We start from the raw sequence: 15,549 nt of genomic DNA, 5'->3' as shown, positions 1-15,549 counted from the left end.
TCCCTGGTGCCAAAAAGGTTGCGAACCGCTGCCTTAGGTGATTCTCCGGCACAGGAAAGTTTGAGAACTAGAGTCATCTGTCAATTAAAGGTCTTTCCTTCCCACTCCAGACTCTAAAACAGCTCCCTGCCCCCTTCTCATAGATCTAGTCTGGGCTGCTCTGGGTGGAAGGTCACCTGCAAAAGTGCACTTAAGGGAGGGGAAAGGCACACACATTCCTGACATTGCAGCTCACCTCTCCCCTCTCCTTGGCTCGGTCTTGCTCCATGGACAATCTGAGATGGTCTCGGGGCAGCCTGGAGCTCTGGTGCAGCAGCAGCTGCCCCAGAACTTTTGAGTCTCCTTCTCTGGCTGGGTCTCTGACCTCTGAGACACCTGGGGAGGGCACACTGGGTAGCCTTCCAGGTGAATCTGGGCTCTGCCTGGAGCAGTTCTGTGATGCCTTGGTGCACCCCCTGCCAGACTTTCTAAGTGTCGGGAAGAAGGCTGCAGAGGAGTGGCATCTCATGGACCCCCTGGAAACTCCAGATGTGGGAAGCGCGCAGGGGTTTGGTGCTTTTTTGGGAGCTGGTTTTAGTGGCCTCAGCATCTGGTTGCTTCCACAAAACATCCCAAGAAAAGAAAAGGGAAAAAAAAAGGAGATGGGGAAGGAACCTCTAAACTCTAAGAGACTTAAGGACATATCAACAGTTTGGCTATTCCTTACCACATTAAGCATAGACTTGTCATGTGATACCACCAGCAATCTCTCCCCTACGTATTGACCCTGGTGAATAAAAAATTATGTCCACACAAAAACCTGTTCCCAAATGTTTACAGCAGTTTTATTCATAATCAACCCAAACTGGAAACAACCAAGATGTTCTTCGGTAGGTGAACAGATTAACTGTAGTACATCCAAGCAGTGGAATACTACGTAGCAATAAAAATTAATGAAATATTGATGCATGCAACAATATAAATAAATATTAAATGCACTTTGTTAAGTGAAAGAAGCTAGACTCAAGTGGCTACATTTTGTGTGATTCTATTTACACGACATTCTGGAAGAGGCACTGTGGTAGAGACGCAAAACAGATCAGTGGCTGCGGGGGGAATGCTTAGAGAACAAGGAGTAGTTGACTGCAAAGGGATAGCACATGGGAATGTTCAGGGTGATGGGACTGTTTTGTGTGATCTCACGGTGGTGAACACGTGACTCTGTCCCACTGTCAAAATCTATAGAACTCTACACAGATGGAAATTAATTATATACAAAATTTTAAAGAGTCATTCAATCCTAGGATAGAATGTAAAGTGTGATATATGAATCTAAATGTATTATGAATATATATGGAAAAGGTGGTGGTGGGTGGGAAGGAGCTAAAATCAGTAATTTGGGGAAACAATGTTTTGACTGGGTACTGTAAGGCTAAAGACAAAAGGAATCATACGTACAGATTATAGTTGGTAAATTTGTTACAGGTTAATGATTCTGAAGCTACTTAACCTATATACTAGTGTTGAACAGTAAGTAAATACATTGTAGTGAGGTAGGTTTCTCACTGTCAGAGAAAGCAGGGGCTGGTTATCATGGTGTGGGCTGGAAGGCTAGGAGAAACCCTGTGGTGCCGGATTCAGATTGGAGATATCAGTATGAACTCATGCTCGTTTTACATATATCTATATCCATGTCTATATCTACATAATATTATATATAGAATATTATAGAATATATACTAGAGCTATATAAATATCTATATAGATAGATCTATAATCCATAGATATCTGTTTTATATAAGTATATATAAAATACATGCACATACACACAAATAGATACAGAGACAAATATAGATATGGTGTGTATAGGGGTTAATATACATACGTATATTTGCTAGCTTTTTCTGCTAAGAGAGCCTAAAATGAGTGGCACCCCATTATCAATGAAGACACCTAGCATCCAGATGTTGGCTTCTAAAAACCATTCTCCAATAAAAAGAACCAGGGTTCCTTGGAAAAATGGCTAATTCTAGAGCTAGCGCAGGGAAAATACAAGGTAATCCTGGAGCAACTTGCATTACCAGAAAGTAAGTGCAAAAAAAGGGGAGGGGTGCATATCAAAAGGACACAAGAGACAACTCAAAAGATGTTCCAATGGCCAAAGCTGAAACAATACGAGCAATGTAATAAATAATGATAATATTAGACTGTAATTCAAAGAATAAAATAAATCTCTGTTAAGTCCACACTGCTGCAAATAAATGATTGAATAAATAACTAACTGGGGGAGAGGGACAGATCTTTACAGAAGAATTCCTGTTAATAAATGTAGAAGGAATGAGGGAACTAGAAAATCTACTATGGTAGATGGTCTACTATAAGACCATCATAGTAATAATTGCTATAGGCAAGATGCATTGATGAATGCTAAAATCAGTAGGTAAAACTTTAAGGAAGAACAGGGTATTTGCAAAGCCTCAAAGTGTCTGCTCCAAAATTAGCCCTACTAATTACTGTGAGGGTTTTAATGAACTGCCCCAAATCCTTTGCTACCCCTTGCTCTAGAAGATGGAGCTTAATTCCTTTTGTCTTGAATGTGGTCTGGACTTAGAGACTTGCTTCTAACAAATAGAGTATGGAAACGGGAAAATTAGCAACTTTACCCTAGAGAAGCAGGCAAACACCACCTTAACCAAGCGATCAAGGTTAACATCACCAGCAATAAGTCATTTGATATCAGGTGTTCCCTGATATGATGCATTAAGAATCTCACATAAGCTCTGTGATATTCTTCCCCCAAACCCATAACCTCAGTTTATTCATAAGAAAGCAACAAACAACACTTGGCAAACGTTCTACAAAATACAGACCACGAATCTTGAAAAGGGTTGAGATGTTTATTTTTGTTATAAGGAAAAACACAAGCATATTTAGGTACTGATGCCAGTGAGGGAGTGAAGCTGAAGCTAGTAGGGGGAGGGGCAATCCGTGCTAAAGCTCCGTGATCTTGTAACTTTTGGAGACACAGCCTCTGCATCTACTGCTCTCAGGCCCTGCATCCATTTGGATGTGTCACAGGCACTTTGGATGCACTTTCCACCGTACAATAAATTCCTGGTTTTTTCCCTTCCTTCCATCTAGGCAGTTGCTGTTTGTGTCCTTGTCCAGGCTGCAGAATCTGAGGAAAAGAGACCCCTTCCTTCCCAGCAGAACCTAGCTGAGTTTCAATCACGCTTGGCAGTGTCCTGGGGTAGGTGGGAGCCCCTCCCTCCAGAGCGTCCCAGGAGTGAACAGCGCCTGGGTTATCACCCAGGAGTGCTAGGAAGGTGACGGACACCAGGGGGCAGCAGTAACAAGGTGAAGGGTGGGGTGGGCAGGTGGGAGGAGGAAGAAGGTTAAGAAAAGCAAGACCCTGTTCCTGCTCCTGTGAGCTGTACATCCCATATCCTCTTCTGCAATTTCACACACCACCCCTTGAAGATCAGTTCCCCCTTCTCAGGATTATCAGTCATGTGGCCTCTAGTAATCATAGATTTATTTTTAGGGAGCTTTCCCTGTCTCCTCTACTAGATTCTAAGATCCTAAAGACAAGGGTCAGTGTTTATAACTCTTTGTCTCTCCTTGTGCAGTGAATGATAAAAGCTGCCAGTTTTTTGTGTGATGTGTATTAGGGGCATGCTTTATGTGTTTTAACTCCAAGTTTTCTGCAACCCCAAACCAAGGCTCAGAAATATGTGCTAAGAACAGCAGCAACAGAAGTAGATAACACTTGGGTCCAGCTCACCTTGATCCAAGCGCCTCATCAAGCCCTTCGCAAAGCCCATCTCATTTAATCCTCTCCCGACAATCCTGGGAAGTTGTTCCTGTTACTCTTTCCCTTTTCATAGATGAGGAAACTGAAGCACAGAGGGCTTAAGTAATGCCAGGAGTCACACAGCTCCCCAGGGACAGAGCTGGGATTCTAAGGCTATCTCCTAACTCCAGGTCAAGCAATCTTTTCCACGGTACTGCAGCCAATTCCTTATCACATGGGTGAAATCAGACAAAAAGTAAACATGCAGGGTTGCCTTCAAATGAGGCAGAGAGACAGTCCGGAGATTGAACTTCAGACTTGGAATCGAAGGCCCTGGGATTCATGCTCCCGTTTGGATATCGCTCACTTCTTAAGTAGTAAAATGCAGGGGTTGGGCTGGTCCAAACAGTGTCTGAGGTCGCTTCCAATTCTAACGTGCCAGGGGGTTATGTAACAAATGGCAGCATAAAGAGGAGACTGCAGAAGGTGACCTTCCTTCTCAAGGTTGCTAGATAAAATACGGGATACAAGGGTCCAAGCCCTCAGTCCCTCCCTGATAGGGTGGCGTGGAGATGCGATACGGGCTGGGTGTCTGTACAGACTAGGGGTAGAACTTGTTTTGAGCTCCCACTGTGCCCCCTCCCCCTCCATTCTTAGGCCCTTTAAGGACGTTGCTCAGTCTCAGAGAAGTCTCCTTTGTACCTTGTCCCTCATGGTGGCAACAGACAGAGGAAGAAGGCTGGCCAAGGCCTTGGCCTGCCCTCGTACTTGGCCAGCCCCCCATGCCCTGGCTGTGCAGAAGAAGTCATAGTACTTAGATTCAACCAGGCGCTGAAACGTTTTATTACCCTTGACGTGAGTCAAGATATAGAGCATGAAATGTTTTTCCAAGGCAGAGGAGATTAAGTTCCAATTCCATTTTGGGTTGTTTTGGTATTATTTTCTCCATCCTGAAAATTTTAGCCCTTCCTAACTTAGCACCCCATTGGCTACTGACCACAGTCTCACCTGGTTTTGGGGTCTCCCAGTTTTGGGTGGCTCTGGCTATGCTCCATCTCCTGTCTCCATCAAGACTCCTCATTTTTTTCTCTAGGGTTGTAGTCGGTCAGGGTGACCTCTTGTTCTCCCATATGTAACACTGTCACCAAAATCTGCTCTGGCTTCATGGCTCATCAGCCATTCCCAAATTCCATTCTATTATGCAATTTGCATTACTAATTCATTATCTAACAATCACTCTTTTTGTAAGGAATATAGAACTGCAGGGGAAAGTGTTGGTCTCTGCTGGGATTGAAAAAGCATGTACAGGGGCTTCCCTGGTGGCGCAGTGGTTGAGAGTCCGCCTGCCGATGCAGGGGACACGGGTTCGTGCCCCGGTCCGGGAAGATCCCACATGACGCGGAGCGGCTGGGCCCGTGAGCCATGGCCGCTGAGCCTGAGCGTCCGGAGCCTGTGCTCCGCAACGGGAGAGGCCACAACAGTGAGGGGCCCACGTACCTCAAGGAAGAAGGAAAAAAAAAGAAAAGGCATGTACAGCAAAGACCTATCCTCACAGATACTGCAGCTGTGCAGGAGTTTGCCACATAGCTGTATTTATTGTTCTCAAAGCAGTGATTAAATAGTATCAGGTAATGGTAGGCACTGAGGACATCGAGATGGTTAAGATATGATTTCTGTCTTCCACGGGTTCACGTTTAAGAGATCATTAACTGGTGACGGAGGTATTTGTTTGGTTGGCATGGTGCTTTAATAATCCTGCCTGTTTAATATAGGGATGAGAGGAATGTGTGGCCATTGCAGTCTACCAGAGTTGCCAAAATAAAAAAAATTCTATTTCACATAAAGATCAGCTTTACTATTTTTTTTTTCTTGAAATATAGGCAGATTTGGGCTTCCCTGGTGGTCCAGTGGTTAAGACTCTGCCCTTCTACTGCAGGGGGTGCGGGTTCGATCCCTGGTCAGGGAACTAAGATCCCACACGCCGCACGGCAAAAAGGGGAGATTTGGCAGCAAGCCGCGAGAGCTGAGTACCGACTGGCCCATTTAGACTAGACATTCCATCTCCAGCTCATCAGAGCCCCCACCACTCTCTATTGCTTATCCCAGGCTCTGCTCAGCCAGTAGGTCTCCTGCTGACCACTGTTTGTGACTGCTGTCTCCTAGAATTTTAGGCGATAACCCTGGAAGACGGTATGTGATGAGGTCAAATGCATCCTATAGATCATTCGACCACTTGCCACGGTGGGGAGACCTGAGGCCTTATAAAGGGGCACACAAATTTTTTTTGTTACTAAAAGTAGTTTAAATGTTGAAGCTAGTTGCATTAGTTAGTTCCCTGTGGCTGCCTTGACAAATTACCACCAACCGAGTGGCTTAAAACAACACAGATGTATTCTTTTACAGTTCTGGAGGCCAGAATTTCACGGTGTCAGCAGGGCCATGCTCTTCTGAAGGCTCTAGGGAAGAATCTTCTCCTCCACGTGTCTCCTCTGTGTCTCTGTGTGTCCTCTCCTCTTCTTACAAGGACACCAGCCGTTGGATTCAGAGCCCACTCTAATCCAGTAAGACCTCATCTTAATTGATGATGTCTGCAAATAATTTCAGACGTCATTTCCAAATAATATCATATTCTGAGGCTCCAGGTAGGCATGAATTTTGGTGGGACACTATTCAACCCACTACACGAGTGAATAATGCTTCTTGATGAAACAGAGCATCTTTACGTGTATGCCTGTAAAAACTGCCACTCCCACTCACTTGCATTCTAATATACCTTACTGAGTGAGAGACCAGTAGCAGTGAGAGACCAGTGAGAGACCAGACCATTCCTATCGTAACTAGGAACTTTGCACAACTGTGGTCATACTCAGAGTGTATATCTGGCATGTGAATTCTCCAGGGTGGGAGGAAGAAGAACAAGAAGGGAAAGGTTGGAAACAGCTGGTAAAGATAGTGAGTGCTACTTGGTCAGAGAAGAGGTTGGAATGGCCAAGAGAGTCTTCAGAAGGAAGTGGGAAGTAGTATTTGATTGAGACCTCAGATTGTAGATAGGGTTTTGATGGGTAGAGAGGAAGTGAAAGAACAGCATGGACCAAAGTTCAAAGAGTCTATGACATAACTGTGCAAAGTGAATGGATCAGTATGGTATGAATGTTTTAAAGGCGAACAGTGAATTTGGGGATGGAGGGGTATCAGACTGGGCTGAGAGATTAGTCCTGCAGGCTGGGTAGAACCATGGTGTTCAAATCATATGCACTGATTTTTATATCTCATATTTTAGACTTCCTTTAAGATTTCCTATGAGCAGTAGTAATAACAACAACACTAAGAGCTAATATTATCAAGTGTTTATTCCATACTGTAGTAAGCACTTTGTGTTTTTTTTTTTTTTTTTTTTGCGGTATGTGGGCCTCACTGTTGTGGCCTCTCCCGTAGCGGAGCACAGGCTCCGGACGCTCAGGCTCAGCGGCCATGGCTCATGGGCCCAGCCGCTCTGCGGCATGTGGGATCTTCCCGGACCAGGGCACGAACCCATGTCCCCTGCATCAGCAGACGGACTCTCAACCACTGCGCCACCAGGGAAGCCCACTTTGCGTGTTTTATCTCACTTAATGCCCCACAATCTCCCCTCTCCTTGACCAGGTAGTATTATAATCCTCTCTTTAAAGATGAAGAAATTGGGATTCTTCAAGCTAGAATGTCATCTCTGGGCTACAGATATCAGAGCCTATGCTTTTAATCACTATATTCTACTGTCATCGCCAAATGGGTTCCACAGATAAGAATATTGGAAAACCACTGGTAAAGAGTTATTGAAAACGTCTGAGCAAACTCACGCCACAGAGAAAGTGGTATTCTTCTGTTACCTGGGGAATCTGGATTCTGAGTCAAATCAGGGGTGAAGGTCGGGGGGATGGTCTGGTGACCGGCGGACTACTTTAAAAGTCATTGCAGTAGCCTGGGCAAATGTAGTCTGCGGCATCTAAACCAAATAAATCTCAGAAGATAAGGACACATTCATGGGTGAGACAAGAAGAAGCAGTGAACGAATTGTTCGTGCAAAACAGTAATCTAAGCATACCACTTCCTTCTTAGAAAGTGCTTAGGCTTCCTACTGCCTGCAGCTGTGAGTCTCAGTGTTATTGCATTGTTATATCTATATTTTAAAATAGGGCCCTAATGTAAACTATGGACTTTGGTTGGCAATGATGTGTCCATGTTGATTCATCTATTGTTACAAAAGTACCATGTGGGATGTTGACAGTGAGGCAGGCAGTGCATATGTGAAGAGAGGTGACGTGGGAACTCTGTACTTTCCACTCAACTTTGCTGAGAGCCTAAAACTGCTCTAAAAATAAAGTCTATATGTACAAAATAAGGGGAAGTGGTAATTTCTGAGGTCAGTTTAGGAAACACAGGCAAATAAGTTAATTAAAAAAAACCTGCAGGACTTTTAGTACTCCTTTAGTTTCATAACACTTAATACAGTTACAATGAAATCATTATGTCTTTTTGTTGTTGTTGTTGTTGATCTCTAGAAACAGGTTCCATGAGAGCAGGGACCACGACCACTGATGTACCTCCAGCACCCAGAACACAGTGTGGCACACGGTAGGCACTCAATACTTACTGGTTGAAGAAAAGAGAAATCAATCTACAAGACTTGATGATGGATTGGTTGGGAGAGGCCAGGAACTGGGAGGTGGTCATAGCTTCAGAGTGGTTTTAATTAGTCATAGCCTTGTTAGAGACCCCGCCTCAAAGCTCCCCACAGCCTATCCTGTTTTGCTTGACTTGTGATGGCCTCTGACCACTGGAGTCCCGCTTGACCAGCTGTGCCCCCCGCCATCAGTGGCCTCCAGGCAAGTCTGCATTTGCCCCAGCACACACTGTGCTGTTTCCCCCGCCAGACCTCCAGCCTCTCTATAGCTGCTCACCCTAAAAATCCTTCCACCAGCCTCAAAGCCATAGCCTCACACCCACAGAGCTCTTGGTATTTTGCAACAATTACCAAAAGTGCACCAGTGTCTCATGGCCATAAATATGGGGAAAACGTGGTAGCCACCAGGGTCCACCCGTGTCCCTGGGAAGCTAGGGAGCAGATCCCCAGGAGCCCCGCCCCGGCCTTGTTGTAGGAAGGGCTGGAAACATGCCAGGATCGAGGCAGGCAGAAATTGCCGTATCTGGAATGATGTCGGGGACAGAGACTCTCTTTGCCAGCTCAAGCCAAGATAAACAGTAATCCTAAAATCTTAGGGATGATCTCTGTTTCAGAAGTGAGTTTGAGAGCGAGATGTCCTATAGAACATTCTTAATAACAGAAGGAAGATTCTCCTCCTTAGGGAGTGATATATTTGTATAACAACAGATATGCCTTCATCCAGTTAATATTTTAAAAATTATAAAGGCAGTACCTGCTCATTAAAAAATATTTTAAAATATTGAAAAGAGGTAATGGACTCTGAAGCAGAAAGTGGACATTTTCTGCCTGCCTGCCCTCACCCACCCTCATTTTAAAATCATGCTCTATGTTTTGTTTCGCAGCCTGTGCCCTGCTTCCCGACTTTGAGGAATTGGTCAATCATCTACCTCATTATTTTTCTTGGCCACATAATTTTCCATGGTTTGAGTGCACCATAATTCTGGAGAACAATGTAAGCAAGCACAGCCTTTAGTGTAGCAATTCTGTTTCCAGGAATCTGTCCCACAGAAATACCAGCACCCGCTGAAGGGTTGCATTACCTGAGTGTTTGCCAACAGTGAAACACGGGAGATAGTCTGTTAATTTGTAATGTAATTGAGGAGAGACAGGGAGCAAATGCTTTAGGTATGAGAAGCTTGGCTTTGGGGAATCTGCAGGGGAGACAAAGGGCCGTTATCAAATAGAGGACATATGTTTCCTGCTGATAGAAGTTTCCTTTTGGGGGGTCCAAACAGGTGGTATCAGGCTACCTCGACTCCTGAGGTCTAAGCCAATAGAAAGGACACTCCGGACAGTAGACTTTTTCCCCCTAAAAATAGAGGTTAGCAAGGGATTCAGCATTTTGCTTTTAATTTTGGTACAAAACATAGAAAAATCAAGCTAAATTGCGCATTTTAAAAAACATAAATATCACAAACGCTGTGATATTCAGAAAAATATGGTATTTTAAAATTCTTACTAATTGCTTTATGTGCAGTTTGTGTGACCTATACCTTGGTGTGACCATCCTAGATGAGGTGACACAGCGGGCAATAGGAATACTTCTGGAGGCCATTTCAACACTGGGACAGCAAGCAATAATTTGACTCTGTGGGGAAGTTACTGCAAGCCACATAAATCTGTCCCATCAACCTGAAATTAATGTGTCTCCAGCCGACCTTCCCCTTAGCCAGATCCCCCAAATGCCCTTGGCTGTACCAATGTCACCTGACTCAAGGGGAAGTGTGACAGAGGGAAGTGTGAAAGGAGAGACACAGTGGTCTTATCAGCTGGGGTTAAAATATTTTTGCAGATTTTACAAAAACACAGGACTGTGTGAGCACGTGGCCAGGGCCCCTCCCAGGGCCTTGGCAGGGGCCTACGTGAGGGAAGAGCCCAGAAGCCTCAGCTTCCTTAGGGACACGGTGAATGTACGTCTGGGTGTGGGTGCTGGCTGGTAGACTGGGGCAGCCAGCATCTGATGGTTCCCTCAGCCCTCCTTCCCTTGCACTTGGCTTTATAAGTTCACCCTTATACGTCTTAGACATAGTTCCATATTAGGACAAATAGAGGAACTTAATTCTACCCCCTGCTTTTCTGAATGACAGTATTCCATTGTGTGAGTCCACATTTAGATTATTTCTGATCTGCCATGACACTGCTGCAGAGTATCTTTGCTCATATATATATTTTTAAGCACATGTGAGCGTATATTTGTAAATTACGATCTTAGAGTGCGATTGTTTGGCCACAGAGTATATCCAGTTAAAATATTGCCAGTTGGGCTTCCCTGGTGGCGCAGTGGTTGAGAGTCCGCCTACCGATGCAGGGGACATGGGTTCGTGCCCTGGTCTGGGAAGATCCCACATGCTGTGGAGCGGCTGGGCCCGTGAACCATGGCCACTGAGCCTGCTTGTCCGGAGCCTGTGCTCCGCAACGGGAGAGGCCACAACAGTGAGAGGCCCGCACACCGCAAAAAAAAAAAAAATTGCCAGTTGATGGATTTTACCAATTGTTCTCTCTGGGGGTTGTGTGGACATGCCAGCAGGATAAGAGAGTGGCTAACACCGCGTGTTAGCAAACACTGCTGATCCTTGCCACCCTGTATGTGAAAAATGCTGTCTTGCTATAGTTTTAATTTGCATTTCTCTTGTTAAGAGTGAAGAGAAGCATCTTTTTATATGTTTAAGAACCATTTATATTTCCTCTTTTGTGGACTGTTTACAGCCTTTTCCACTTTTCTGTTGAATTAGTCTTTTTCTTATTAATTTGTGAGAGCTGTTTTAATATTAAGGGAATTAGCTCTTGGTCTGTGATATAATTGACAGATATATTATCCCAGCTTCTCATTTGTCTGTTGACTCTGCTTATGGTGTTTATTTTCCCATGGGAAAAAAAATTCTATATTTATGTAACTGAACATATTAAGCAAGTTTTTAATGACTTCTGCTACGGTGTCATTCTTAGAAAGGCCTGCCTCTCCCAAATATAACAATAAAAAATTCTCCCATGGTTTGTTGTAGTAGTTTCATGATGTCATTTTTAATATTTAAATATTTGATTCTTCAGGAATTGTTTTGCCATATGGGGTGAAATATGCATATTTTATTTTATCCCAGAAGGCTGTCCCATTGTCTCAAGATTATTTATTGAAAAATACACGGTATTCTCCACTGATTGAGAGGCTATCTTTGTCATATACTAAATTCCAGTATATGCAGCTGCTCTTCTTTTCTAGGTTTTTAGTCTGTTCCATTGAACAGCTTGTCTTTTCATACACCAGTTACATATAGTCAGTTGCATATAGTAGCTTTGTATATATATATATATATATATATATATATATATATATATGTTTTTTTTTTTTTTTTTTTTTTTTTTGCGGTACGCGTGTCTCGCGCTGTTGTGGCCTCTCGCGTTGCAGAGCACAGGCTCCGGACGCGCAGGCTCAGCAGCCATGGCTCACGGGCCCAGCCGCTCCGCGGCGTCGGCAGGCAGACTCTCAACCACTGCGCCACCAGGGAAGCCCAGCTTTGTATATTTTGATTAGAGACTTCTAGCTTACAGAACTTTTTTCTTTTTTTAAAATATTTATTTATTTATTTATCTGGCCTCACCGGGTCTTAGGTGTGGCATGTGGGATCTTCGTCGTGCCCGCGGTATCTAGCTAACTGACCAGGGATCGAACCCTGGCCCCTTGCATTGGGAGCGGGGAGTTTTAACCACTGGACCACCAGGGAAGTCCCTAGCTTCCAGAACTTTGAGAGAATACATTTCTGTTGTTTTAAGCCTGCAGGTGGTGTAACTTGTAACAGCAGCCCCCCAGAAACTGATGCAGTGACAGACCTGGGGTTTGCATGTTAGTCTTTGTAAGTCCTGTGTTCTGAATAGGAGTGCAAGGATATTCATCCCTGTTCCCGAGAGAGAAAGTGTTGGTGGGGAGAAGAGTAGGGGAGATTAGTATCATTGCAGTTTCCTGACACCTCATCAGCCTGTGGTTGCTAAGAGACGAAGGGGTATGCCGACTATTCTGTGTCCCTTCCAGTCTCCCTCTTCGCTCTTCTCCACCCTGCCCTGTGTCCTGGAGGCTGACCTCAGTGGCTGGCCTTGACCCCACTGCCCTTTGGCTTCTGATGGGGTTTGGCCAGGGCTAGGCACTGACAGGAAGTTGGAAGGCAGCTCCCTCCCACTGGCCCAGCTTGTCAGTGGCTGTGCATCTTTCCCTAAGGCCTTCGACAGCTCCAGCTCTGGCCCATTGGTTGGCTCCAGTAACCACTTCCTCCCTGTTCCCTTTTCGGCTTCCAGGTGTTAACAGCTTCCCCTAAACTAGCCCGAGAGTACTACATCAGTCTCTTATAGGTTTTCCTTAATCCTGCTCACATCCCCATAAAAGATCCATTCTTTTTTTTTTTTTTAATTTATTTACTTTTGGCTGTGTTGGGTCTTTGTTGCAGCGCGCGGGCTTTCTCTAGTTGCGGTGAGTGGGGGCTACTCTTCCTTGCGGTGCGCGGGCTTCTCATTGCGGTGGCTTCTCTTGTTGTGGAGCACAGGCTCTAGGCGTGCGGGCTTCAGTAGCTGCAGCGTGTGGGCTCAGTAGTTGTGGCTTGCGGGCTCTAGAGTGCAGGCTCAGTAGTTGTGGTGCATGGGCTTAGCTGCTCCACAGCATGTGGGATCTTCCCAGACCAGGGCTTGAACCCGTGTCCCCTGCATTGGCAGGCGGATTCTTAACCACTGCGCCATCAGGGAAGCCCTAAAAGATCCATTCTTTAAACTTCCTTGAGCCACCACTTTTGAGAGGATCGTGTGTTTCCTACCCAGGTCCTGACCAATATGGGGAGTCCCCTGCTTAACTTCAGTTTCCTTGGCTGTTGTCTCCACCTGCCCATTTGTACCACCTTAAGTCCTGACCATTTCATGTGCCTTTGGGAAGCCATTTCTGCTCTGATGGGAGCTTTCCAGGAATGCAAGCTGCTCAGGCACTCTGGCAAAGTCAAGGAGAATTCTGTCTCCCCTCTGGGTCACTCCCTCACAAAGGTCCCAAGCAGTCCAGCTGGGTACCAGGGCTCCCCACTCTCTATCCCAGGAACTGGGCTAGTTGTGTATCTGGGCTAGGCGGGGAGGTATTTGAGAGACAAAACCTCCTCTTCCAGTAGAGCCTTGGAGGGATAAGAATCTATTACTCTGTCAGTCTCACAGGGAAGGCCCCTCCTTTAATGAAGATGAGCTTTCTCCTTGGAGGCTTCTCATTCCTTAGGCAAACAGGCTCCTGGCAGGGTGTGCTACCCTGTTGCCAGACATGCCTAGACAGATCTAATTCTACTTAGACTTGAGCTGGGATCCTTTTGTACAAGGTTGAGAAGGTAGATTAGGACCTGGGAGAGGAAGGCCTCCAACACAAGTTTTAACCTAATATTCCAGGCAAGGATTCACTAAATGTATCTGAGTTGGGGAGAGAGTTGGATAAAAAATTGTGAAGAGCTTAGTGCGTTGCCATCTCAGTGGCCATGTTCTTGCGCTCCCTCTAGCTGAAATATCACCTCACCAGAGAGGCCCCCTCAGGGAACTCTCCATCACCACACCTTGTTTTATTTCCAGCAGAGCATTTCTCATTCCCTGAAATCAGAGCTGTTTTCTTCTTTCTTCACCCATTCCATGAGGGCAGGGAGATATCTTTCTTAGTCAGTGCTATACTCCCAGGGCCTGGGTCATAGTAGACACTCAATAAATATGTGTTGAATTTGTTGAGTGAGTAAATGAATTTGGCCCTATGAACGAATTTAGATGAGGAAGACTGGAGAGGTCAAGGGAATTAGTTACCTGCTTAGGGCACACAACTCATCAGGGGCAAGGCTGGGACTGGAACCAGGGTATCTAACTAAATCTGCTATATCCCGGTGATAGGAAGGAGTAGGGGGGATGGGTTAGCAGGAAGGGTGAGGAGAGGCTGATCTAGGAGCTGGGCTGGTGATAGTGAGATGTAAAAGGATGGGAAAGAGGGGACCTCTGGGAAGGTATTGTGATGTACTGGCCAGAGGTGAGGTGGGGAGAAGAGGCAAGATCAAGGAAGGGAAAATGAAATGAATTGGGTGCCTACTCTGTTCCACGTAGTGTGCCAGGTGTGATACCTGGGTGGTCTGATTTGTAACCTGTGTTATAGATACCATCATCCCCATTTTTATGAGCTAAGGAAATGGAGGCACAAGAGTTCAAATAAATTACCCTCTTTTGCCCACTTATCAAGTACCTGATGCCTAAGCTTGACCTCTTCCCACCCTCCACACTGCCTCTTTGAACATAGGGTTAAACCTGAGAGTTTTCAAGATGCCACTGCGCATGGAGTCCACCGTCAGTTGGAAGAGGGCAACAAGACATAAGTGCTTATTCAGGGAAGGAGTAGGGAGCACAGGTACGAGACTCTCATTTGCTTCAGAGGAGAAACTGAGGCACAATAAGGCAATAAGGAAAGAGCTTCTTCTGATAAAGGGAGAACAGCTAGATGTGGGAAGACTGGAGACAGATGGAAGCTCCTCCAGAGGGTCTTCTTCTTCAAGGCGCTATGGAGGGGCAGCACAGGGACACCAGAGTGGGCAGACCTTGGAGCCAGAGGTGACACAGATACCCTTTTCTTCTTCTGGACTTCAATCTATGGAGAAGAAGCAGGAGTGGAAGTGGGTGGCACAGGAGGGGCTGAGTCCAGGCCAGACTAGGACTCAGTGTGAGCCCCTCTCCCCTGCCCCAGTTGGACCCTTTCCTTGCAGTGGGGTGCTCCTGGCTTTCTGCCTGCACCTGCACACAAACATGCCATGGCCCCTGCAGCCCAGAGGTGCCAGGGCGGAACGAATTTGAAGTCCACTGCCCTTTGTCCCCATAGGTACACTTGTCCCTGTCAGACAGCAGCTCTGAGTTTGGGTTTGGAAAAGAAAGCTCACCGAGGCCCAGGATGCAGACTCTGCCCTCCACAGAGCCAGGTTCTGTTCAGGCCACAGGGCTGCAAAACGTGTTCTTTGTGCTGGGGATGCCTCCAGGGCAGGGTGTTGGAGGCGGTCCCCCAGTCCAGGGCTGGTGTCTGACCACCGATGCCAAGCAGCGGACTGGC

This window comes from Stenella coeruleoalba (assembly GCF_951394435.1).
Source record: "Stenella coeruleoalba genome assembly, chromosome: 2".
NCBI classification, from domain to species: Eukaryota; Metazoa; Chordata; class Mammalia; order Artiodactyla; family Delphinidae; genus Stenella; species Stenella coeruleoalba.
This window is presented reverse-complemented; position numbering follows the sequence as displayed.